The 27,454-nt window shown below is 50.3% G+C and overlaps 1 long non-coding RNA gene across 2 annotated transcripts; it reads right to left on the bottom strand.

The window, feature by feature from the left end:
* Positions 1–15,510: 15,510 nt before the first annotated feature.
* LOC129497403 (uncharacterized) lies at positions 15,511–27,426 on the bottom strand. Of its 2 annotated transcripts, none has more exons than XR_008661932.1 (3): positions 25,662–27,426; positions 19,713–22,038; positions 15,511–19,243 (listed from the first exon to the last, which is right to left on the bottom strand). It is a non-coding gene; the product is annotated as an uncharacterized LOC129497403 (long non-coding RNA). The 2 variants fall into 2 exon arrangements; XR_008661931.1 differs by having other exon boundaries at positions 15,511–19,893; positions 20,527–22,038.
* Between the last annotated feature and the right edge of the window lie 28 nt (positions 27,427–27,454).

The raw sequence follows: 27,454 nt of genomic DNA, 5'->3' as shown, positions 1-27,454 counted from the left end.
AATAAATAAATAAAAAAAAACACACAAAAAAACAGTTAAGTCTGATTTTTATGATACAAGAAAGATAGTTTTCAGGGAATGCTCAGGAATCACCAATCACAGAGTATGTGTATCAGTCAGTACGATGTGGACTGCAAGGAAAATGGCCCAACAACGAGGACTATTATGGCCTCACAAGACAACAAGCCTATAGGTAAACACTCCAGAATTCAGCAGGCTCCAAGACTCAGGAGCAGGGGCTGACTTTTCTTTGATTCTCTTAGGTGTACAATTCATGGTGCCAAGGCAGCTGCCACAGCTCTGGGCATCCATCACATCCCTCCACACGATAACATTTGAAGTTACAAAAGATCGGGGCAGTTCCTCCCAGATAGCTCTTTTAAGCAGAGAGGAAAGCTTTCTTAGAAGCCCCAGTGGCTTTCCCTGATGCATCATTGGCCTGGACTGGTTGGCACACACGCCTAGCTGTGAGAGATGCTGGGGAGTGAACCACGGGCGATTTTCAGCCTGTTCTTGCTGGAGCTGGGCTTTGCCATGAAGGGAAAAGGGGGCAGGCGTTGCTGGATGGGTGACCTTGGGTCAGTTCACTTTCGGCAAATGACACTATTCATTATTTGCTCTTGTTCCCGTTACCATGTTAGAGGCATTGGGGGTTCAGGGTTCCGGGGGTTCACCTTTTTTTAAAGATTTTTATTTAATTATTCATGAGAGACACACAGAGAAAGGCAGAGACACAGGCAGAGGGAGAAGCAGGCTCCCTGCAGAGAGCCTGATGTGGGACTTAATCCCCAGACCCCAGGGTCACGACCTGAACCTAAGGCAGACGCTCAACCACTGAGCCACCCAGGTGCCCCCAACCTAAGTACATTTTTAAAAAAATTTATTTAGCATGAGAGAGAGAGAGTTGAGGGAGGGACAAAGGAAAAGAGAGAGAGAGAGAGAGAGAGAGAGAGAGAGAGAGAGAATCTCAAGCAGACTCTCTGTGAGCACAGAGTCCACCATGGGGCTCAATACCAGGTCCCCAAGATCATGGCTGGGGCCGAAATGAAGAGTCTGACACTCAACTGACTGAGCCCCCCAGGCACCCTTCAACATAAGATAATTTTACCTCCAAAGAAAAACTGCCAGCAAATGCTGAGTTATGCTTCAGGATATGCACACAGCAGTATTTAGGGGAAGAAATACGGGTGTTTGTGATTCACCCGAAATGCATCCAAAGGCAGGGTGGCTGAAGAGGCCACAGGGGAGGCCTGAAATGAACGTGGACCTTCCTGCCACCACTCCAAGTGCAGACAGGTCTGGGTCCACCCACCTGCATCCCACCTGCTCACCCACTTCCTGGGAATCGGACATGGGGGAGTAGGTACGTGTGGGTCAGAGACTGAGGCTGTGGCCCGACTCTCTCTCCAGGCAAAATAAGTCCACCTACATGGTCAGCAAATGTCTCAGGCCCGCCACAATCCAAACCTCTCAACCAAGGACAACCTTTCCTGACCTTGCCGTGTGGACCTCTCCAGAGCTACAGGGACCAGAGTCAGAGTGTGGTCCTGGGGGGTGGGGGGCCCGGCCATGCTGCCAGGGTGGAGGACTCTTGTTCGCCTCCCCAGGATGCAGTCTGCTCCTCCCAGCAGAAGCCCAGGATTTCCCTGCGGGCTCCTCTTCTTCCTTTTCTCTCAGGTGGTACCACAAGTGTGGGGTCTCGCCCCACCCCCGCATACACACACCCCCACCTCGGGGCTCGAGCCTATGACCCAGCCTGGCCAACCAGAGGCTCTCGCTTCCTCGGCCCGGTGACTGGTTGATGCTGGGAGGACCAGGGCAGGTGTTCACTTGCTGTCAGAGTGGATTTTCTAGAACACCAGTTTGATTAGGTCAAGGCCCCGCTTAAAACTCTTCAGTGGGGTGCCTGGGTAGCTCGGCCTACTGGGCTTCTGGCTCTTGATTCCAGGGGGGTGGTGACCTCAGGGTCATGAGATGAGCCCTGCATAGGGCTCCAGGGTCAGCATGGAGTCTACTTGAGGTTCTCCCTCTCCCTCTGCCCCTCCTGCTCATGCTTTCTTTCTCTCTCTCAAATAAATATCTTTAAAAAAAATTTTTAAAAATCTTTCAGTGGCTCCCTTGTGCCTAGACAACCTCCAGACTCCTTAACATGCCTGATAACCTCTTCCCGCTGGCCTCATTTCAGCCTCCAGTCCTCTAACTTGCAGCACCCCCACCCCCCGACCCCTTCCCAGCATCAAAATGATGCCAAGGCTTTGCATATTCCTTCTTTCTGCTGGGACCATCCTCCTGCTTCCCTACCTGACACAGTGACTCAACCCTTAGCACCCAGCTGCAGCCGCACATTCTCGGGGAGGTGACCACCCCCTTCCACCGAGGCAGGCACACTCTTCCTCACCAGCCCTCTCACACTTCTCACAGTGCATAACTACCCCCACTCTCCACAGTTTACACAGCTTTCGTTCCCAGCACAGGCCAGGCCCCTCCAGGGTGAGGGTTACATCTTCAGACGAATCTCGATTCCAGTTCGCCCAGGATGGTTTTGGCTTTTGTGGGATGTCCCTGTGGGATAAATGGTGCCCTCTCCATTCTCCACGGCGTCCTGGTTTGCATGATAACTTATATGTTCACCGTACTTAAGCAGCATCTGCAAAGGTAGTTTTCCCGGGAATGCGTGAATAAGAGATCCTTCCTAGGGCTCATTTCTTCTACCAATTAAAGAGCTGAAGTAGATAACCTCTGACTTCTCCACTGCTCACATTGAATCAAGTAAATCAGGAATCTGAAAGGCTAAATCCAGCAGTTCTGATTCAGCGCTCCCTGGAAAAGGACCCTCTACATAGAATCAGAGAATTCTGCATTGCAACAACCTATTCACGCTTGCATCAGCACCCAAGAAACCTGGGGGCGCCTGGGGGGCTCAGTGGTTGAGCATCCGCCTTCAGCTCAGGGCGTGACCCCAGGGTCCTGGGATCAAGTCCTGTATCGGGCTCCCCACAGGGAGCCTGCTTCTCCCTCGGCCTGTGTCTCTGCTTCTCTCTCTCTCTCTCTGTGTGTGTGTGTGTGTGTGTGTGTGTTTCCCATGAATAAATCAGTAAAATCTTAAATTAAAAAAAAAAAAAGAAACCATTACCTGCTATGACCCCATAAATATGTTAGATCCTCCTCAAGACATTTCCCACAGTGACCCCACCAGTGGCTGCATGTGCTCCTAACAGAAGAAAACCAATTTTTGTGTGTTCTCAAGATGCATGTGGCATCAGTGGCATCGTTAGGGCCCAGACATGCATCCTGAGCTGTCAGGTGCTCCCATTCCTCACCTGTACCTTCCGCCCTCCCCAAGGGCACGTGCACCTCTGCCAATGCCACATGGGGAACCAAGCCGCCCCTAGGTCAAGGCCGGGCGGCCAGAAGCCCTCCACCACTGATACACAGGCAGCAAGTGGCAGCAGCCACATTTCATGTTGGTAGAGTAAGGTGTGCCAGTTACTCTGTGCCAAACCGTGGTAAGGAGCACACGATGGATACTGTGCCATCTCGATCCTCCAACTGTAAGACTCAGTGTCTTTACCCACACCTTATTGCCAAAACTCAGTGCAAAAAAAAAGACAAAACAAACAAAACTCAGTGCAGTTAGTGTTAGATCAGCCACAGTTGAAGAATTTAAATATTCCATAATCGGGAAATAATACTAAATTGCATAAAATACCCTTGGTCACTTATTAAGTGATCCTTACACTAATAGCCCGTGAATCTTTTTTTAAATTCGATGCCTTGGCCTTTTTTTTTTTTTTTTTACAATTGGGTATCAGTGGAACATGGCTTTGGTTTTAATAAAAGTTTCAGAGGGGCACCTTAGTGGCTCAGTTGGTTAAGTGCATGCCTTCAGCTGGGGTAGTGGACTCCAGGTCCTGGGATCGAGCCCCAAGTCAGGGCTCCCTGCTTGGCAGGAAATTTGCTTCTCTCTATCTCTCCCTTGGCCCCTCCTCACCGCTCATTCTCTCTCTTGCAAATAAGTAAACAAAACCTTTTTTTAAAAAACTTGCAGGAGGTGGCATTTACCAGAAATGAAATTTCCCTAATGGTTAAAAAAAAAAAAAAAAAGAAAGCTTATTTGCATAACTTGTACACTTCTACCTCCCATGAGACACCAAACAAAAATAAATTTTCCAATACATTTCATGTTAGCTCTCTACAATGCAAATCTCAGTGACCCAAGACAAACTTCCTCTGAGGACATTAAAAATAAATAGTACCTTGCCTTTCCCACTATTGCTTAGAAAAGATACTCAATCGACATCTCATAGATCAAATCTCTGGTGTCTCACTAACCTAGTTTAAAATAATTCCACAGTGATACCTGGGGGGCTCAGCGGTTGAGCATCTGCCTTCAGCTCAAGGCGTGACCCCGAGGTCCTGGGATCGAGTCCCTAATCAGGCTCCCCATAGGGAGCCTGCTTCTCCCTCTGCCTTAGTCTCTGCCTCTCTCTCTCTGTCTTTGGCTTGATAAATAAATAAAATCTTTTTTAAAATTAGGAAACATCTTCATATCTACTTCTGCAGTGAACCCAACATTGACATCATGTTACTACGCCAGGATCTGCCCATCCATAGGGAACCACGGGATCCACAGGCGCTGCACTACCGCTGCTTTGCTCATCACTGTTCTTTCACTGACTTAGAAAGCGTGGGCACATGGTGGGCATTCAATAAATATTTGTGGAAGTGAGAGAGGCAGTGAGGGAGAAAGGGCGGAAGTATAAATAGTGTCCTGAAACTCGCTTTAAAATGTAACTTGGTTTTATAGCCTTTTTTTTTTTCTCACAAGGTAGACTTTTAGGTCACAGGTGGGAAGGGCCAAGAGTCATGTCATTCTCGATATCTGGTAAGTTTATTTTCTGTCGTCTGAAAAGAAAAGATTTAAGACATTTTGAGCTATTAAGTCACTGCTGGCAACAAACCAGTGCCACCTAGTGGTCCACACAATTCTGGGCGAAATGGCCTCTGCTGTGAAGAAAAAAAATAACTGAATGTTTTGCCCGTGTTTGATTTGGGGGTTATTCAGAGAACTGAATCACTTACTAAAACACCTTTCTAGAAACAACATAACCATTGTTACCACTGTGATCTGATGTACATGAGAGGGTTTTCTGTGATCTGATGTACATGAGACAGTTTTGGTAAATTTGTTAATATTTCTCAGAGCAAGTGGTAAAACCAATGATTAAAAAAAGTAATAGGAGCAGCCCAGGCGGCTCAGCGGTTTAGTGCCACCTTCAGACCAGGACCTGATCCTGGAGACCCGGGATTGAGTCCCAAGTCAGGCTCCCTGCATGGACCCTGCTTCTCCCTCTGCCTGTGTCTCTGCCTCTCTTTCTTTCTGTGTCTCTCATGAGTAAATAAATAAAATCTTAAAAAAAAATAAAACAAAGTAATAGATCATATTCTTTGTTTAAAGATCATTTTAGGGACTCGTGGGTGTCTCAGTGGTTGAGCATCTGCCTTCGACTCAGATCATGACCCTGGGGTCCTGGGATTGAGTCCTGCATTGGGCTCCCCACAGGAAGCTGCCTGCTTCTCCCTCTGCCTGTGTCTCTGCCTCCCTCTGTGTCTCTCATGAATAAATAACATCTTTTTAAAAAAATCTCTTTCTTTCTCTCCTCTTTCCCTGACCTTGTCTGGTCTCTGATTTACATAGCGAGAGATTTTTAAAACTGCATGCAGTATGGGGCACCTGCGTGGCTTAGTCAGTGAGGCATCTGCCTTCACCTCAGATCCTGATCCCGGGGTCCTGGGATCGAGTCCTGCATGAGGCTCCCAGCTCACAGAGAATCTGCTTCTCCCTCTGCCTCTGTGTGCACTCTCTCTCTCAAATAAATAAATAAGATCTTAAAAAAAAACTGCATGCAGAAAAAGACAGGTGTGCATTGGAATTGCTCAATAAATGTTTGCTGCTGATACACATATAGAAGCCCAGTAAGTCTTGTGGAAGGGAAGGAGAGAGGATGGGGTGCCTCCCACCTCTATGATCCTAGAACATTAGAAGCCACAGTGAATCATGAAGATTTCAAAGGCCACCTAAAATCACTGCAGTAACAATGAAAATATTCGAGTGTCCTGAGCCTTCATCAGTAAGGAAACACTCCTGCCCTAAAGATGACTGCTGGGGCGGGGATGTCCTTGTTTTTTTAGATATTCATAATCTTTTTTTTAAGGTTATATTTATTTATTCCTGAGAGACTGAGAGACAGAGAGAGGCAGAGACACAGGCAAAGGGAGAAGCAGGCTCCCTGCAGGGAGCCCAATGTGGGACTCGATCCCAGGACCCTGGGATCACGCCCTGAGCTGAAGGCAGACGCTCAACCTCTGAGCCACCTGGGCATCCCCTAGATATTCATTATCTAAATCTCCACAATTATGAGTCTAGGTAGAAAAATGTCATCAAAATGTGAAAACCGTTAACCATCAACTAGCTTCCATTTAGTCCCCTTGTGAAAACTCCTTCCCACTTAACAATCACTCAGGTCTACCTCCACCTGTCACGCTGGCAGCTTGTCTCTCAGGGGATGTATGATGAAGTAAAAATACTGTCAACGGGGGATCCCTGGGTGGCGCAGCGGTTTGGCGCCTGCCTTTGGCCCAGGGCGCGATCCTGGAGACCCGGGATCGAATCCCACGTCGGGCTCCCAGTGCATGGAGCCTGCTTCTCCCTCTGCCTGTGTCTCTGCCTCTCTCTCTCTCACTGTGTGCCTATCATGAATAAATAAAAGTTAAAAAAAAAATAATAAAAAAAATACTGTCAACGACAATTTATCACAAATTAAAGTGCCGACTCTTCTGACAGAAGAAGAAATCCATCACCAAGTAGGTAAAAGTGATGGGAAAATGGCTTTAATCGTAAGTGAAGCCGTTGATGGACAGATGAGAATATGATGGAGCAAATGATGCTTCCATTTGGAAGCATCTGTTACCACATAATCAGTTACTCCCAAATTTACTGGCTGAAAACAGCAATCACTTTGCTAGCCCCTTCACGTCTACAGTCAGGAATTCGCAGGGAGCTGGGCTGGGCAGTGCTGGCTCGGTCTCAGGGTCTCAGGTGGCCACAGTGGGATACAGGCCCCCCTCCTCACACCCAGGTACTCCGCCCAGGTTAACCCCTGACAGGTGTCTGATGCCCTTGGGATAAAGCCAAAGAGCATGCATGCGCTCCACGCCGTCACCCACGCTGGCCCAGGGTGGACATCGGCCACTTTCCCTGTCCCAACAGCTGTCTCAATTTTCGGGAACCCAACACCTGCCTTGTCGTGTCATCACCTGAGAGGCCTCCTAGCAATGTGGCTCCCTTCCCCATCCCCGCGGGAATCCAAGCCCCCCCATCAGAGCACCTCCTCCGTGGGATACAGGGATTGCTAGGGGCTGGACGTGTGACCCACGCAGAGCCAATCAGCATCCTTTTCTGTGTAATTGCCACACACATTCTCCCACAAGCCTGAGCACTCAAATCTACCTCCGCAGACAGACTGTATGAAACCAACACAGAGACAACCAAAATAAAGAGCTGGAGAGAAAGAAGTCCTTATGGCTGGTTTAAACTCCTGAATTCTGGCCTTCCCAGAAGTCAGTCTACCCCTGGACTCGCTGTGTGTCCCAATGAGGTGTCTGTCCTCATCGGATGGGGGCCCCCAAATGTGAGGCGACCATCCTGTGAAGCTGGTGGTGCAGGAGGTCACAAGAATTCACCGGAGGCAGAAGAAAGGAGATAGGAGTTTACTGAATACACTGCGAGGGAGCAGGTGCAGAACAGCAGAGGAGAGGCTGCCTGCCAGGAGGCAGCGGGTGGGGGCCAGTTTGAAAGGGAGAAGGTAAAAAAAAAAAAAAGGGGGGGGGAGAAGGTGAGGTCTGGGGACAAATGGAATTTCCTTTTTTGGTAACTGTGCCTGGTTGTAAGGATCCCATTGGCCAGTTAGGGCTTTGGGCCATTTTGAGGTGGGTACCTTGACAGACAAGCCTGTGTTCAGCCAGGGGGTCACTGCGGGACCCTTTCTGGGTTCCATGGTTCAAGCCTGTTTACCTAAACAGGCAAAGCCTCTATATTCCCCCCTACTGGTTGATGATGATAAATTATCTGCAGTGGCTTCTTCCTGCTGAATGTGGGGTGTAGAGATGTCCCTCCTGAGCTTCTCAGTCCATAGAGGGGATGGTCCTGTGCAGTCATAGATCAGAGCATGGTATTACATTAACACGCCGCTAGGCCATTTGGGTGAAATTCCTTGGTGGTCAGGTCTATGGGTTTGGGGAGGGGACCCTCCTGGTACGGGCTGCAATCCCTGTTGAACCATCATTCGTATATGGAATTGCTGGATTCTAGGAGAGATAAGTTGCTTTTTATGATTTTATTTATTTGAGAGAGAGAGAATTTGTGCACAAGCAGGGGGAGTAGCAGGGAGAGGGAGAAGCAGGCTCTCCGCTGAGCAGGGAGCCCAACGCGGGACTCGATCCCAGGACCCTGAGCTCATGACCTAAGCCTAACACAGATGCTTTACCTACTGAGCCACCCAGGTACCCATAGAAGAGACAAGTTAAACAAAGAGATTAAAGAGAAGGGACCCCTGACCTCAGGGGTCCTAAGAAGGGAAGAAGCCAAGAGAGCCATGAACAGGTTTCTTTGCAGGAAACCCATCCTTGTGTCACATGGTCTGGAAGGAGGAAGCCCAAAGCTTACTATGAGAAAGACAAAGCTTGTCCCCCAAAGGGGTGATGATCATATCGTGACAGCAGGACACTGTGGGGGGCGGGGGTGCCAGGGTGTGGGGACAGCTCCTGGTAAGGTATGATTTCTGACCAAGTACATTCAGAGAGGTCACCCTGAAGGAAAAGTTCAAGAACGAAGTCTAGGAGAAATCGTGAGTTTCAGGAGGAAAATATTCAGGGAGTTTTTCTAAGATAAAAGAGAATAATGGACCGTGAGAAAGTAGGGACAGGGACAGGCCGGATGCATGGTCCCCTAGGCCTCTGGATGTGCATCACCCAAGTGTCATTTGAAGAACAGGTGTACATCTCCAACAGGCTAGCAACTGTGGCTTGGTGGAGGGCTCCTCATCTGCAGTCAGGGGGTTCTTGATTCTGGAAAGATGGCTCCAAAGGGACAAGCCGTGAAGTTTTACACCGCTGTTGGAGGGGTCAAGAGAACTTAGTATGGCCTGGCCCAGACAGCTTCAAGTGGCTTTTTGTCCTGCAAAGAGTCTTGAGGTCTATGCAATCCCCAGATGTAGGCTCTGGATGTAGGTTACCTGAGAAACACGGGTCAGGTTCTGGATCGTACTGGTTTTGGTGGTCGTTAATGGTGGAGACTATTCACCCCAGGGAGAGGACATTGACAGATGACAAAATCTTCTACTCCGAGAGGTGAACCAATCATTACAGGGAAGGGAGGGATTGGCTTAAACTGTCAATGTGAATATTCATGTTAGTTAGAAGCCCTGTACCATTTTTATGGAAATCTGGAGTCCATACACAACACTCTTGTTTTTAGAAAGCATAGGTTCCTCTGTGAGCTGCAGTCAGGATATTAAGGGCCATTCGGTTTTGGAGGGCCACCTTTTGAATTTGTGGGTGACCTTGAGATGGGTTTTATTAAAGGTGGCTGTCGTGTACTTGGCTAAAACTTCTAGTTGCAATTTTATGTCAACAGAGGTGGCTTCTAGGACAAACACAGCAAAGGGATGAAACCATCAGGAAGCTTCTTTGGGGCACCTGGTGGCTCAGCGGGTTAAGTGTCTGCCTTCAGCTCAGGTCATGATCCTGGGGTCCTGGTATCGAGCCCTATGTCAGGCTCCCTGCTCAGCAGAGAGCCTGCTTCCCCAACTCTGCCTGTCCCCTGGCTCCCCTCCATGCTCTCTCGCTTGCTCTCTCAAATAAATAAACCTTAAAAAAAAAAGCCCTCTTTGATGTTTAGCCATAACAATATCCTAATTACAAGGACTTGCTGGCAAGTGGGAGAAGACTTTTCTTTTTTCTTTTTTTTAAAATTTTTTTGGAGAAGACTTTTCTAGGGAGCTATGGGCATCCCCAGGTGCATCAGTCAATCCAATCACGAAGACAGTGGGGTTACCCTTATTTCCACAAGTCCGTAGTTAACTCCATAGAGCACGGTGCGCTCTGGCTTGTAAGGAGCAATTTTGTCATCCCAGCCATACAGAATTGGTCAAGGTGCTAGGTGAATTATACAGATTGTTGGAGAATCCATCCCATTTTCCAGCTGTTCAAATAATCATATCCCCATGGGGTCCTGTTATCCCCACAGAATAACAAGCATGAAGATAGTCTATACACGAGCTCCTGCGGCAATTTCTCTGAAGTTGACCTCAAGTTGTTGAGCTTTGGCAAACAACAAGCATTCGAAGACCATGAGAACTAGAATTTAACATCTGCAAAGGTGTGTTACTGAAACATAATTTTTCTCTCTAAAATTAAACCATTATTGGAGGCACCTGGGTGGTTCAGTTGGTTGGGCATCTGCCTTCAGCTCAGGTCATGATCCCAGGGACCCAGGATGGAACCTGATATCAGGTTCCCTGTCTACTTCTCCCTCTGCTCGTGCTCTCTCTCGAATAAGTAAAGTCTTTGGGACTAAAATCTACCATTATTTTCAGAGATAACCAAATCAAGACTAATTTGTCCAAAAAACAAGTACAATTTTAATAAACTTGGCCTAATTATTTGCACAGGCTCAGCAAGAACAGTGATTGCCTGTATAGATCTTTTATTTTATTTTTATTTTATTTTAATTTTATTTTTATTTGATTTTATTTTATTTGTATAGATCTTTTAGAATCTCCTTTGCCGGAACTTTTTATGAGGAATCTTTTTTTTTTTTAACGATTTATTTATTCATTCATGAAGAGAGAGCGAAGAGAGAGGCAGAGACACAGGCAGAGGGAGAAGCAGGCTCCATGCAGGAAGCCCGACGTGGGACTCGATCCCGGGTCTCCTGGATCACATCCCAGGCTGCAGGCAGCGCTAAACCACTGCGCCAGCAGCGCTAAACCACTGCGCCACCGGGGCTCCCCTTTATGAGGAATCTTGATCAAACTCTTAGTAGCCTCTCTAGGCCAGAAATCAAGCCAAGTCCTTGCCATCAGACATGATGCCAGCAGTACAGTACCTATAGATCTGGGTGAATTCCTCTTCCCAAGGTCCTCAAAATAACCTGAGGCTCCTCCACCTGCCAGGAAGTGACATCCTTTACTCACCTGGTGAGGCTGCTGGGAACTCTGTAACCAGGTATCAGGCCAACATTTTCAAGGGGTTTTATTGGCTTCATGTTTCATAAAGTCAACCTTACTTCTTAAAGGCTGTCTGGTCATAGCTCAGTCTGTGCATGTCTCTCTCAAACAGGATATTTCAGTGAAAGCCTTGGAAAAATAACCAATATTTCCAAGGTTGTCCTGTTTATAAGAAGACCAGATTCTTAGCAAACTTAGGCAAATGACAACAACTGCTAGGAAAGAACACCCCCAACCCCCACCCCGGAGACTGTGAATTTCAGAGTGTTCAGGTAAAGAGAAAAGTAAAATGCTTCAATTTGTTCATGAAATTAATACTTTATCACATTTTTGTAAGTCATAGCTATCTTAAGAGAAAGTTTTCTTAATCTGAAAGAGCAAATACTATTAGAGAGCCACCAAAATTTCAAGCAAGAGTCACAAAAACATAATCATCTTCCTCAATTTATTTAGTCCCATGTTACTAATTTTTATTCAGTTTGAATGTAATCTTTTAGTTAGTTCTGGAAATTCTTATCTATCTTAATTTTAATGGGTTTTTAAAAATATTATTTATTTGAGACAGTGAGCACAAGAGAGCATGCAGAGGGGCAGAGGGAGAGAGAATCCCAAGCAGATTCCGTGCTGAGCAGGGAACCCAACGCGGGCTCGATCCCAGAACTTCGGGAACATGAGCTGACCTGAAGGCAGATGCCCAACAAACCAAGCCACCAAACCTTAGAAAGTTTTAAAGCACATGCCTATGTAGGATTATAGCTCATGAAGGACAAAACAGAAACTTTGGGTTTCCTGGGCAAAGAGGAAAGAAAACAACTTTGTTTACATTTCCTTATCAAGAGCAGACCAATCATCCAAGAAAACTGTCTTTTGAACAGAGAGAAAGCAGAATTTCAATTGTACACCAGTGTACTTTTAAAATCCGCTCATTTTCAACCTTAGTCCATCTCCACCACATGTAAAATTCCTTTCCAAAGACTTCCCTTCACGAACCTTCTACAAACTTTCTTCTATAGTCTGATTTTGTCCCAAGCCATTACTCTGCAAACAACCTATCTCCTTTAGGACAAAATTACCTTCTTTTACCTTCAACAAAAACATATTCCCATTCCTCATACTTTTCTTACACATGCAGAGTTGCTTCCCTTATTCTCGTCAAAGTTAATTACATTCAGGAGAATTTTAACTTTTAGAAACCTTAGTCTCCCGTGGAAACTAAGTAGTAACCAACTGTGAGTCATTACGGCAGTACTCTTTAGATGGTACATTTATAAATCAATTAAGCCCAAAGCATGTTTTCCAATACTGACATATCCTGTTTCTCTGCAACAGGAAGCCAAAAGCACAAACCTGCGATCACTAATCGATGCTTTAGCACTCCATCCTATTTGAAAAAGACCTAAGTGTCCAACAAATTCAGTCCCAATTTTTCACTCAAGCAAGCCTTCAAGTTTCAGGTTGCCAAAGGCTCTAAAGGCTATCTTTTTTTTTTTTTTTTAAGATTTTGTTTATTTATTCATGATAGACACACACACACAGAGAGAGAGAGAGAGAGAAAGAGAGGCAGAGACACAGGCAGAGGGAGAAGCAGGCTCCATGCCGGGAGCCCGACGCGGGACTCCAGGGTCACGCCCCGGGCCAAAGGCAGGCGCTAAACCGCTGAGCCACCCAGGGATCCCCTCTGAAGGCTATCTTAACAATGACCCATGAGAATACTGAGAAAGACAAGATTCACCGTCATTTTAAGTCCCCTTTTTTGCTGACAAATTGTAACAGAGATCATGAGCTTAACTGACCGTCAGTAAACCTTGGTAGAATAAAATGTCTCATACTTAATGCTGATAACTCTAAAGATGGGTCTTAATTAAACCCAAATTATGTTTCACCTGGGTCCGCTTAAAATGCAATCAATTTGTTCCCCATTGTGAGTTTTCACCTGGGGCCCTGGTGGGGCAATCTGATGTGGGTGGTGCAAGTCCCAGGGGATGTTCTTCGCCCTTGACTGTGATGGGAGGAGCAGCTACCAATGGTGCTGGAAGCCCCAAGGATGCTCTAGGAGCCAGGGATGCAGGTGGCGTCCATGGTGGTGCAGACAGAGTGCGGGAGAGGCAGACGCTCAACCGCTGAGCCACCCAGGTGCCCCAAGGATGCCTGGTTTTATTTTTATTTATTTATTTATTTATTTTTATTTATGATAGTCACAGAGAGAGAGAGAGAGAGAGGCAGAGACACAGGCAGAGGGAGAAGCAGGCTCCATGCACCAGGAGCCCGATGTGGGATTCGATCCCGGGTCTCCAGGATCGTGCCCTGGGCCAAAGGCAGGCGCCAAACCGCTGCACCACCCAGGGATCCCCGGATGCCTGGTTTTAAACCTCATCGGCTCCAACAGAGGAGCAGACACCGTGTTTTCCCGCCAACAAGAGGGAATAAAACAGCGCAGGTTGGGCCGGCATAGACAGGGGACTTCCCCCAAACAAAAGGAGTTTCAGCAGCTACTCGGGAATGTTCCTTAAAGCTCCAGGCCCAAGGTAGACTAACCATAGTGGCCCCAATGATCACAGTCATGAATTAGGGAAACGAATGAGGGGGAAGCCCCTGCATCTATTAGGACGAGGAACAGCGAGCCAGCCACTGTCCAGTATGTAAGGAGAGGGGTGCGTATTTAGCCTGGTTGGCAGCCACACATATTCTGCAAGGGGCTCCTGAGTCAGGGTCCTGATTGACGACCAGGACTGCAATGAAACACCTATGCGGCTGCTGACCATGGGGAGGTGTTTCAGCGAAAGACCAGCCGGAGGACAGCGTGAGAAGACAGCCGGACCCGATAAAGGATCAGACCTATACAAGGCGACAGACTGTTGGGGCGTCGGCGTCCCATCCCCCAGAGGGATCATGTGATTCAAGGCGACTGACTTGTAGGGTGTCCCACAGCACTAGGGGGTCCCACAAGAAGAGGGCAGTGGCAAATGGCCTGGCGCTTCCCGTGGGGGCATCCCCTGGCAGCAGTGACAGCTAGACCCCCATGAGGCCCCGCCGGGTGGGAAAGAGGAGGGGGACTCACCCCTCAGCCTCGGGGGATCATGTTTGCCTGCAGACCAAGGTGGTGGCTGGAGCCAGTTGCGGGGTACTCTGGGAGCAGACCTTCTGTCGGAGTCAGAAAGCACAGGGCAGGGGCCCTTCATGCTCTGGGGTGCAGTCAATCTGACCTGTTCACCCTCAGACCACACCGGGGGGGGGCCTTGGCCTTTCTGTCCTTTGGGGGGCACTAGGGTGAGCCTCCTGAAGGGCCAAGAATAGCAAGTCCCTCTGAAGTGAAAAGGGGACATCCCTCACCCTCCTGGACCAGGGCAGTCTGGCTGGTTCCCGCCAGGGCTTTGGATCTTCACCCAGAAGTCACCGAGGCTGGAGGCCATCAGTCCCCCAGGGAGGACCAGAGCCGGTGCACAAGGGCAAGTCCGGAGAGACTCCCAGAGGACCCACAGAGAGCCCAGGACTGGCAAAGGCTCTGCATGTGGGGTTCCCCCAAATGTCAGGGGGCTGCAGTCTCCCTGTCTAGGCCACCAAATGTGGTACCTAAATGGGATGTTTCTCCATGGAATGGGGGCCCCCAAATGTGGGGCAACAATCGGGTGGAAGCCAGTACTTTGGGCAGGGAATGAATTCCTGGGAAGCAGAACAAAGGAGAAAGAAGTTTACTGAATACACCTCAAGGGAGCAGGTGCAAGACAGCAGAGAGGCGGCTGCCTGCCAGGAGGTGATGGGGGTGGGGGCTGCTTTTATTTTCATTTTTAAAAAAGATTTTATTTATTTATTCATGAAAGACACACACACACAGAGGCAGAGACACAGGCAGAGGGAGAAGCAGGCTCTATGCAGGGAGCCCAATGTAGGACTTGATTCTACCACCCTGGGATCATGCCCTGAGCCGAAGGCAGACGCTCAAACACTCAGCTATCCAGGTGCCCCAGATCTTGGTTCTTAACACTGAACAAAACCCTTCAAAATCAAACCCCCCGGGACACCTGGGTGGCTCAGGGGTTGAGCGTCTGCCTTTGGCTCAGGGCGTGATGCTGGAGACCCGGGATCAAGTCCCACATTGGGCTCCCTGCATGGAGCCTGCTTCTCCCTCTGCCTATGTCTCTGCCTCTCTCTCTCTGTATCTCTCATGAATAAATAAATAAATAAATAAATAAATAAATAAATAAATAAATAAATAAATCTTTTTAAAAAAATCAAACCTTTTATTTTGTTAACTTAAAAATAATGTAAGAAATATAAGAATATTTTCATGGTTACAATTTTTCTGGAAAAAAAAGGGGGAGGAGAGAGTAAACGGAGCGAGGACTCGTCCTACCAGACAGATTCTAACACACACTTAAAAGCTCCCAGTAACAGTTTATTATCAAAGAAGATGGAGATGACTGGAGCAAACCCCAAATACATAACCAAATACACGTGTACGCGAGTCAACGTCAAAGACGGCATTTATAACTAGCGAGGAGGGCGCCTGGGGGGCTCAGCAGTTGAGCCTCGGCCTTCCGCTCAGGGCGTGACCCCGGGTCCTGGGATCGAGTCCCGCATTGGGCTCCCCAAAAGGAGCCTACTTCTCCCTCTGCCTCTCTCTTTCATGAAAAAATAAAATCTCTTAAAAATATATTAGTGAGGAAAGGGGAACGACCCATCCATCAAATAGGACTCAGGTTAACCAGCTTGCCAGCGTCACACAGCCCCTAAGCAGTAGGAGACTGAGCCCGTCAGCTTTCTGAGCGTCTGGCCTTCTCACTTCAGAACCTGCCCTTTTAAACGTTACTGGTGCCTGTCCTTGTGCACCTGTGTCCCAAGCCTCTGACAGGACAATACAAACAGAAGGCATCCACGAATAAGACCACGCAGGCTTGCGGGATTGGCGGGGTGGGGGACACGACTAAAAAGAATTGGAACAAAAATGTAAAACCGCTTGCTGGGGTTGCCCACCCGGACCCACGGGGCGAAGCCCAGCCGCCGGCAGCTCACAGATCCCGCAGGACCAGCAGGTGCACCACCCTGTGCCGCCCGAAGCCCCCCGACCCCGGGAGCAGAATCGCGCGAGTCCCAGCGGGGACCGAGGGCCTGGCCCGAATCTGTGCAGAGGAAACCCCCCTCCAAAAGCGGACCTGGCCCGAGCCTGCGCAGAGGGGACCCACGAGCGGGCGCGAAGCGGCGCTGCGGGATCGCCATAGTCTCGCAGTGGAGGCACCCCCCCTCCCGCAGCGGGTCCGGCCGAGTCTGCGCAGAGCGGACAAGGTGGCGGGGGGCGGGGCCGCGGCGGAGGGGAGGCCCGCTGGGTGCGTAGAGCCAGGGGTTCGGCGCCCGTCCCACGCCGGGAAGCAGGGTGCAGGGCAGACTCTCAGGGGTCGGCCAATAGGGAGAGGCTGGGGTCTCGGGGAAGGCGGGGAGGCCCCCACCCACGGCTCCCCGCGCGCACCGCCACGACCCTCAGCTGCCGCTCCCCCCCACCCCTGTGGGGTTCCAGTTCCCTCCTAGGGGCCCGCGAGCTGCCTACCTCCAGCCCCTACCCCCCCCACCGGTGCAGACCACTCCTCTCTCTGCCCTGCTCTGTGCCTGGAGCCTTTGCAAAACACTTGGTTCCTGGGTTCGGGGGTTACCGAGGGCCCCGATGTGGGGGGGACACACGTGTTCTCACACTTGATTGAGATATTCCTGCCCTTGGAGTTCAGAAGAGGGGGGGAACGCTTAGGCCAGTAGCGTCCTAGTAAAGGTCTGCACATCCTTTTAGGAGTAGCTTCCAAAGCCCTTTCCTCTGAGAAGCCTTCCAGAGTTGCCTCCGAGCTTCTCTTGTCTAGCTTGCGGGGCTAGTGCTCACTCACACTAACTTGTTTCACGCGTTTCCTCAGTGGGTGCATCTCCAGGTCCCTCTAGACATGGTTCTGTCTTTGGCATCACCCAGCACATAAACATCAATGTGACTTTAACAGGATTGAAATGGTTAGAAGGTGCCAACAGGTAGGCCTGGAACCGTGGGGAGTGTCACAGGCTGAAGAAATGATGGCCCCTGGGCTGGGTAGGGCTGCAGACGTGTCTCCCCCCATTGCTCACACAGTTCGTTTTTATTTGAATCCGTGGCCAGTATTTTAAAATGTGGAAATGGCTTTCACATATACTCACACAAGGTGTAGATGTTAGTGTGTCTTGGAGGCTCAGACGTATCCACAGAGCCCACATGTCTACAGGTGCACGTAGCAGGAATTAGAGGAGCTCTGCTTTCAGACTCTGCATCGAATTCCCAGATCCCCAGTTCCCACCAATCTCCACTGTCTGCCTGGCATGGAAGCAAAGTATCCCTTTGTCGTGTACCATCTAGCTTCCGTCACTTGTTCTGATGAAGTGCCTGGCCTCTGGCAGGCATGTGAGTCCTTAGTTCTCAGTGTAGGTGGTGGACAGCAGGTGCCTGGGTGGCTCAGGTCGTGATCCCCGGGTCCTGGGATGGACTCCTGCATCGGGCTCCTCACAGGGAGCCTGCTTCTCCCTCTGCCTGTGTTTCTGCCTCTCTGTGTGTTTCTCGTGAATAAATAAATTAAATATTTTTAAAAATAGATGGTAGAGAGCTGGAGGGACATCAGGAGCAGAAGAGTCAGGGGCAAAGGGACAGCATGGGACGAGGCCTGGCACACAGGGAAGTTAGGGGAGACGCTGGAGCACAGGTTTGCTCTTAGGTGAACTGTACACTGGGGCTATTGGTACACACTGAATTGTGCCCCGCTCCCAAACTGTGTTCCTTCCGTATATTGAAGTCCTAACCCCAGTAGCTCAGAATGTGACCCTTTTGGAAGTAGGATCATTGTAGATATAATTAGTTAAGGGGAGGAAATCCTGGAGTAGAATGGGTTGCCAATTCAGTATGACTGGTGTCCCTGTAAGAATGGGGCCATGTAAAGAGACAAAAGCAGGGAGAAGCCATGTGGACAGGGAGGCCGAGCTTGTGGTCACGCGTTTACAAAGCAAGGGATATGAGGACTGCCCGCTGCCACCAGAGCCCACAGAGGGAAGCCACCTCCAAAACTGCGAGAGTGAATTTCTCTTGGAAGCCGCCCAATCCATGTACCTTGCTACAGCAGCCCTAGGGTACATGACACAGCTCTCAGGTCCAGAGAAGCTGTTATTTCCTTGAACAGATGACTTAAACTTCCACGGTGAGTTTTTTATCATTGTTGTTAGTGAAGGCAGGATTTGAGAAAAGTCCTCCATCCAACAGCATGGAGCCAGAAAACAGATTGATTAGATTTTCCAGCAATGCATACATGAGGTTCAAAGGTTCCAGATGAAGATGGGGATGGAGAGGGCCACAGGAGGAATCTTCAGGTTTCCCAGGTATGAATAGAGGGGGGTCTGAGATGATGAGGGCATTGCTGCTCCCCTGAGTCACCTGCAGGGCTGGGTAGGCACCAAATGCTGGGCCCCTAACACACAGCCTTGACTCAGTGGGCCTGGGATGATGCTTGAGAACTGGCATTTCTACTAAGCTCCTGGGTGAGACTGATGTATATGGTGTGTGTACCACATTTTAAGTGGCATATGCTCCTGTGGGTCTGGCCTAGAAACCTCTAGAACACAAGCCCCTATGAGGGCAGGGACTTTGTCTCGTGCACCAGGGTATTCCCACAGTGTAGAACGGTGCCTGAACACCGTAGGATCGCAATTCAGTATGTGTTCCATGAAAACTGGTCAGAAATGGATGGTAAGAAAGAAGAATAGCTATGAGATGATGAGTTCATCTTCATCCATCTGCTTCATGATCCAGCAGGACACAGAACTAGACATGTACTGTGATTACAGACTAAAGTGTGGGTGAGGAGCTGGAGTTCCAGATTCAGGATTCTGCCCAGATGAAGGTGATCACGGGAGCCAGAGGTGACGGAATCACTGAGATGTCCCAGAAAGATGGACAAGGGGCTGAGCTTCTGTAACATTCCCCAAAAAAAAGAAGAAATACAAGGAGAAATGGGTAAAGAAAGTACAGAGGTGGCCAGACCATCACACATTGTGGAAGTCAAGGGAGAAGAGAACTTCAGGGGTGATTTAGGGAAAGAGGGTCAACAGGTAACCTATTGGCTTATTCTATCATTTCTTTTTTTTTTTAATTTTTATTTATTTATTTATTATTATTATTTATGATAGTCACAGAGAGAGAGAGAGGCAGAGACACAGGCAGAGGGAGAAGCAGGCTCCATGCACCGGAAGCCCGACGTGGGATTCGATCCCGGGTCTCCAGGATCGCGCCCTGGGCCAAAGGCAGGCGCCAAACCGCTGCGCCACCCAGGGATCCCCTATTCTATCATTTCTTATTGAGCACCTGCTACATCCAGGGTATGGTTCCAAAGCCAAACAGACAGAGGCCCCTGGCCCCGTGGTGTTTCTTGGGAAGCTTACCCTGTGATGGTGTGCAGCTTTCCATCCGGCAGGGGGCTTCATCCCCACGGTAGCCCCTTCTGTGGGGCGCCTCAGGGAAGGATGGCCAAGGGAGATCAGGACGCCGGGATTCTGATCCAGTTTTACTCCCACAGCGCATGCCCAGGGCTCCGAACCGTAACCCATGGCGACGCTCTTCTGCCTTAGGTACGAGTGGCATGCTCGTGATTCTAGCATCTGTGCCTTGCGTTCCAGATGCTCCTCCTGGGCTCGTGACCTGCTGACCCATCACCAGCTCCCCGGACGCTGCTCCCGGAGGCCCCACAGGTGCCTCACACATGTGTAAGGTGATGTCCCCTTCACCCTGTCCTCACCTCCAACTGTGCAAATCAGACAGTTGCCCAAGCGAGAAGCATGGATGTCACCCTGACGCCTGTCCCCTTGCCCCCTCTTTTGAGGACAGCACCGGTTCCGCCCAGTTTTGCCTCTTTAACGTTCGGACTCGATCCATCTGTGCCCACTGCCCGAAGCCCACTGGGGCTGTCACCCACTCCAGGGCACATCACTGCTGGGGTCACCTGCCCCAAAACCCTACTCGCAGCCCTGACCCACCGCCCATCCTGCAGAAAATGATCCAGACGGTCTTCTAAGCACCTCACTGTGCTTACACCATTTTGTGTTAACCCCTTCACGGGCTCCCCTCGGCCTTCAGGAGGAAGTGCAAACCTCTTGGTCCTCTGTGAGGGGACCAGCACTTCCCAGTTTCCCAGTCTGCCTTCCTGCAGCCTGGGCTTGGTCACGGGGTGTGTGCGTGGACACCTGTGGCTCTACTTACCTCCTGTCCATGCTCATGCCGGAGCCTCGTGGAAAGTCTGGTTGTCTCTTGGGGCCTCTGAGGCCTCAGCTTAGAAACTTCGTCACCTGGGGGCACAGGTCCAGGTTTGCTCCCACCCTGGGGCACTGGGAGGTCATTAGTGCATTTCTACTCCTCCTCCTCCTCTGTCCTTCTCTGTCCTGCTTCTGTTACTGGATCCGCACCATTTCTCCTTTACCAGCAAGCACAGGGCTTAGATTTCGTCTGTGGACAGTGCTGGAGGGACAGCGGTTGCTGTGCTGCTTCGTGTTTTTTTTTTCTTTTAAAAACTATGTATTTATTTGAGCAAGCATGAGCCGGGGGAGGGGCAGAGGGAGAAGCAGACTCCCCGCTGAGCAGGGAGCCAAAGCGGGACTCAACCCCAGGACCCTGAGACCATGACCTGAGCTGAGGGCAGACACCCACTGAGACCTCCAGGCACCCCAAGGCCTTTCTCCATGCGCAACAGGCTCTCACGACCCTTGAGCCAGCCAGGTGCCCCCGATAACCTCATTTTAACCTAAGTGCCTCTTTAAAGACCCGCTCTCCAAATACAGTCACGTTCTGAGGGACCAGGAGTTAGGATGAAGGCAGATGAGTTTTGTGGGGGATACAGAGCAACCTTGAGAAGTCATTCAACCTGAGTCTCAGCTTTCTCCTCTGTGCAAAGGGGCTAAATCGTACCCGCACATGGGGGTGGGGGTGACCTCCCAGTAACATGCCTCGTCCATGGTGGGAGCAGGTAAGGACTTGATATCCGCCTATGTCACTGATTAGGACAGTGTCAAAAGGCAGCAGCATCTTCAATGTGACTGAATATCCCAGAATTTAAAAACCCACCCACGGAACAGGTTAAGCAGAGCAGGAAAAAATGTTTTGTAAACACCTCTATGTGCCAGGTTTTGGTATCCTGTCCATGTGGAAGCAGAGAGAGAAAGAAGTCCTTAGCACTGGGGTTGCTGGGTGCACCTCACAGGTCCCCAAGGCTGCCTGGAGCCCCCTGACCAAATCCCCACGGAGAGGCCAGGGGGAAGGGGTGGTGTGTTCATAGGCCTGGCCCCCTTGCTTCGGTGCCCCCAATGTCCCCAGGACGGATGCAGGCTCCTGCTGTAGCTGCTCCCAGCGAGGCCCATGGTATCTTTGCTCTACCGGGCAGTGTTCCCCAGGGCACCCCCAAATGGACTCCCACACATGCTCCATCTCAAGGGCTGTTTCCCAGGGACTGCAAGCTAAGAATACGAGGCATCAGAGAAGCAGAGTAAAGAAATAAAGAGATGTAAGGCATGGGAAGTGAATGAACACTGTTTGTTTAAGTCATCAATTCGTAAAGAAGCTGCAAATCCGGGATCCCTCGGTGGCGCAGCGGTTTGGTGCCTGCCTTTGGCCCAGGGCGCGATCCTGGAGACCCGGGATCGAATCCCACGTCAGGCTCCCGGTGCATGGAGCCTGCTTCTCCCTCTGCCTGTGTCTCTGCCTCTCTCTCTCTCTCTGTGACTATCATAAATAAATAAAAATTAAAAAAAAAATTATAAAAAAAAAAAATAAAAAAAAAGAAGCTGCAAATCCCCACCTGCCCAGCTCCTTCGCCTCGTGCATCTGGATGCATCAGTATGTTGATGTTTCCCTCCATCAAATTCCACATGGAGGTGGAGGTAGAGGTGGAGGAGCAAGGGACACGAGGTTACGTGCTGGGGTGCGTATCCTGGCAGGACGCTGCTGTGGGGGCACAGGGAACTGGAGGTGTAGCCCAGGCTTGGGCCTCAGGATATGGGGGGTCAGCAAGGAAGAGGGGGCAGGGAGGACAGAAGAAGGAAGGTCTCCACGCAGAATGTGCAGCGTGTGGGAAGGCCAGGAAAGGTGAGGGGGACAGTCTGTGTAAGGACTTTATGAGGGGTGCAGGGGGGCTCAATCGGTGAACCATCTGCCCTTGGCTCAGATCATGACCTCAGGGTCCTGGGGTCAAGTCCCACATCGTAGGGCTCCCTGCTCAGTGGGGGGTCTGTTTCTCCCTCTGCCCTCCCCCTGCTTGTGTGCTCTCTCAATTTCTCTCTCAAATAAATAAGTAAAATAAAATCTTAAAAAAAAAAAGATGTAAACTGAATTCTAGAATTAAAATTACAATGTCTGAGATGAAAAATGAGGATAGAACCTACCAAAGTGAAACAGATAAAAATACTTAGGAAAAAAAAAAAGGATGACAGGAGCATCAGTGAGCTGTGAGACCACTTCAATCAACCAAATATATGTGTGATTACAGTCTTGGGGGAAAAAAGAGGAAAGCAGAAAAATACTTGAAGCAATCGGTACTGATGGTTTTCTGAATCCGGTGAAAACAACAGGTAGAAAACACATGAAGAAAAATACACCAACGTGCTGATCAAAACCAGATTGGCTGAATCCAGTAATATGTACATGGGCAGCATAATTGGCTGCGACATGGAATTTCATTTTAGAAACGAGGACTAAGGACGCCTGGGTGGCCCAGCGGTTGAGCGTCTGCCTTTGGCCCAGGTCATAATCCCAGGTTCAGGGATGAGTCTCACATTGCGCTCCCTGCAGGGAGCCTGCTTCTCCCTCTGCCTGTGTCTCTGCCTCTCTCTGTGTCTCTCATGAATAAATAAATAAAATATTTTTTTTAAAAAAGAAAGAAACAGGGATCCCTGGGTGGCGCAGCGGTTTGGTGCCTGCCTTTGGCCCGGGGCGCAATCCTGGAGACCCGGGATTGAATCCCACATCGGGCTCCCGGTGCATGGAGCCTGCTTCCCTCTCTGCCTGTGTCTCTGCCTCTCTCTCTCTCTGTGACTATCATAAATAAATAAATAAAAATTAAAAAATATATTTAAAAAAAAAATAAAAAAAAATAAAAAAAATAAAAAAGAAAGAAACAACTAAAATTTAAAAGTAGAGGAAAGTATTGGATTTTCGGGAGATTGTGCAGAATAGAATCTGAGGGAAGAACTTTCTGTGATAGATCCCCGAACACATCGCATTCCACAACTTCATTGTAAACCCGCTAGTTAGACTTGACAAAGAAACAGCCTGGGAACAATAATTAGACCCCACATCCGCTTACACTGGCTCCTTAGCAGCACTAACATAGACGGAATAATAATAGTAATAACGTAGGCAGAAGGTTTAAGATAAAACACAGCCCGTAACGATCAGCGCAGAGGCTAAGATGCAATCTGTATTCTATGATGGCTCTGGAGCTTGCGAGAAAGCATCCCTAAGTCGGGGTGAATCGGAAGAAATGTAAAATGGGTGAAGAAGAAAAAGAAGCTGCACCTATTGGGCGCCTACCACATACAAAGCACTTTACCGAGGAGGACACAGAAACTCAAGGAGTGACCGAGATAATCTTGGGGTCCTGGGATCGAGTCCCACATCAGGTTCTCTGCTCAGCGGGGAGTCTGCTTCTCCCTCTCCCTCTGCACATCCCCCTCAAATAAATAAATAAAATCTTTAAATTAAAAAAAAAAAAAGGGGATCCCTGGGTGGCGCAGTGGTTTGGCGCCTGCCTTTGGCCCAGGGCGCGATCCTGGAGACCAGGGATCGAATCCCACGTCGGGCTACTGGTGCATGGAGCCTGCTTCTCCCTCTGCCTATGTCTCTGCCCCTCTCTCTCTCTCTATGTGACTATCATATAAAAAAAAAAAAAAAAAAAACCAGCAGCAGCAGCAGCCATTTCAGAGCTTATTTAGAGGATTCTCCTGAGCAGATGGACAAATCCATCCGAGGAGAGCACCAGCCCATGATGAGACGAAGCCGTCGCAACAAGAACATGGAGTCCCAGCAGATGTGTCTGAGACCAGCTCGCATGGAGGACAGACGTGTCCAAGAGCAGAATAATGTGTAAAAGAAGGAAGAAAAGAGATAAAGAAGCAAAGGTGGTAACAAGAGACTCTGAGGATGGCGCGAGGGAGCTATTACTGGATCTGTTCTCATCTCTTTCCTGGTGCTGGAAGTGGCAGGTGCCTCAGGTGCTCCACGGTAGCCCTCACCTGAGTACACGGCTGCTACTGCACAGAGACCTTTGGTTCACAGCTTCAACCTTTTCCCCATCCCCGTGTCACACAAGGGGATGCCACAGGTAACACACAACTTTCACACCACCGTCACCCTTTGAGGTGATCAAGGATCGGCAGAGAAAAGCCAAAGGCAGCTTTCGGTTCACTGAGTGTCCAGTTCATCACTCGTGGCCTCTTGCTCATGGAAACCATTTGTCTGCTAAACACTGAGCGGCTGACCCTGGGGTAGACGCCCTTCTACAAGGTCAGCCCCATCCCCGGGGAGCAAGACATAAGCAGGTGCCACAAAGGGTGTCTGAGGTCTCTTGACCCCGATGAGGAGGACAGAGGAAGGCTTTAGGTCACAATAAGAGTGCCTTGCACATAGTGGATGCTGTGATGCTGGAGGGGGTGAGGTCCCTCTGGTGCCACGTGTCTGTGGAGCCTCAACGTGGGAGTCCCACCCCAAGGTGGAATCATCACATTGGGAGGGTTGCTGCCCGGCATGAACATCTCTATGATGCAGAGTCTCTGGGCCCCGCTGAAGACCTCCAAGGTCACATGCAGTGCCCCCCCCCCCGAGGCTCCCCAACGTGGGAGTCAGTGGACTGGGATGTGGATTATAGTTCCACTCGGCCCAAAGCCCCTTCCTCTGCATCCTTGCCCCACAGTTTAAAGCCAGCAGGTCAAGGGTGTAGCAGTGCTCTGCTCCCTACTTGGTGATTTGTGGGGGATCTGCCCAGGAGCTGTCCCAGACTGTCCCCACTCTGAGGCATAACCAACCTCCTGTGCAAAAGGCCTCAAACGGTCAAGTCACCAGGCCAGCCCTCCTACCCCACAGCCTCGGAGGGCATCGCCTTCCCCACCTGAGTCCATCCATTCCCACCATAACTAAGTTAGAATTCAACAGCAAAGTATTCAGCAGCTGTCCGAACCGGCCAGGATGGCAGCTGGGAGTGCCTGTGGAGTGGTGGAAAGCAGCCTATCCTGGGTGTGGAAGGCAGACTCCTGAGCCTCTGGCTGGCTGTCGCTAGCCCCCCGACCCCTCCTTCCCCACAGGTCAAGGACCCCCACACCACGGGCTAGGGCCTTGCGTGGTGGGGCTCCTACCTTGTGGTCCGGAGGCAAGGCAGTTGCCGCAAGCAGGTAGCTATCTGGAGACATGGCGGGTGCCAGACGCCATAGGAGTTGGGTCCACGCTGCCTGCAAAGCGATTTACAAACAAGGACACATGAGTGTTCCAGCCGCACCGCTGCTGACACAGGGGCGGCTGGAGTGGCTGCAGAGTCCTCTGAGCAATCCTGGGGCTGGAGACGAAGATGTGGGAGGGAGTGGGGAGGGCCTAAGCCAGGTCTGGGGCTCACAGAGAGGCTTCACCTGCCCATGGGTTACCGCCCCCAGCCCTCCTCCTCTCTCGGAGCTCTGGGAGCCTTTGGGAGCACCGCCTACCATCAGATGCTCAGTTCTCACCAGCCTTCTGGGGCTCAGACCTGCTCCCTCCGTCCTGGGCCCCCTTGGGGCCCCCAGGGTCCGTGCACAGGTGCTAACACGTCACAGCGCTCAGCAAGTGGCAGGGCTCTGTGCATCCCCGGGCTCTCCTGGTGCTTCTCCTTCCCGGAGGCTCTTGGGTGCATGCCCAGGCAGATGGCTCCGACAGAGACTCACCCCAAATGTCGAGGCACGCCACAAGGGAGTGGTTATTGCTGCTTACCAGGTTAGTGTCTTTCCAAGGTCAAAGTTTGCTTTGAGAAGTGAGGGAGAGGACCACGGGGGTGGGGGGGTGGGGGGGTTCTGAGGACAGGGTTCAGGTGGCCTATGAGTTCCCCAAGGTCACGTGCATATTTTTCTAGGCAGAGCCTTCTTGAGTCTCGGGGATCCCTCACCTAACAAGCTTAGGAACCTGCCTTGGGGAAGCACTTGATGAATCTGAGGAGTAATGACAGTAAACACTAGCCCTGAAATCTCAGCAATAAGGGGGTCGGAAAAAACAAAACAAAACCAGACGTGTTAATGCACCAGGAAAACTGGGATGAGGAAAACGTGCACAGACAGAGCTACCAAAGTTCCCGAGGGCTTTCTCAGAGTCTTGAGGGAGGCCCTTGAGAGTGTGAGGTCTGGTTTTTGTAGCTCTAGACCTACAGGAATCCATAATTCTTTTCCTTGATGGAATTCTGCTTGCACAAACAAGTGACTAGTGCTCACGGTGACAGGCAGATTCTGACAGCCAGAGATGGAGGGGGGTCACGGAAGGAAAGCTCCAAGTCCCCTTGAGAAGAATGGGTGCAAGGTGGGGGAGGGGCAGGGGACGTGGTCACAGGGGGTGTGAACTGTGTGTCCAGTAGAGAGACTGTGTCATCCACCAGAGCACCAAGGGTGCATGTGGATATCACGCATGTGAACACGGGACTGGAAGTCGGAGGGACGGGTGACACCCAGGTTTTGTGTTGCAGAGGCACAGTCGGGCAGGTGAGCTTCAAGGTCAGCAACAAGCAAAAGCACGCCCTGCATGTGTCATCACCGTACGGGTGTGGGGGAACAGGGGGTTGAGAATCACCCCACCAGGGGCCTGAGTGCCAGACCAGAGCACAGATGGAAGGATGAGGCCTACCGCCAGGTGTTCACACAATGGCACTCCGCTCAGGCCCAGGCTCTGAACCCGGGGGAGCACAGTGGGCTTCAGAATAAACCCACTGAATGGGTTTGGCCATGAGAGGTTACATTTCAGAGGCCGTTATATGAATCTATTATAGTCAAATCCACGTAGTAAAAATAAAAGCTGTGTGCAGGGTACAGGTGGGGCAGCAGCAAATCTGCCTGTTGGGACCCAGCACGGGGCTGGGGCAGGCTGCAGGCCCTACCAGCTGTATGTGCACCAACAGGCGCCCCACCCACCCAGTCACCCC

This window comes from Nyctereutes procyonoides, unplaced genomic scaffold, assembly GCF_905146905.1.
Source record: "Nyctereutes procyonoides isolate TBG_1078 unplaced genomic scaffold, NYPRO_anot_genome, whole genome shotgun sequence".
Classification (NCBI taxonomy): Eukaryota; Metazoa; Chordata; class Mammalia; order Carnivora; family Canidae; genus Nyctereutes; species Nyctereutes procyonoides.
This window is presented reverse-complemented; position numbering and strand designations above follow the sequence as displayed.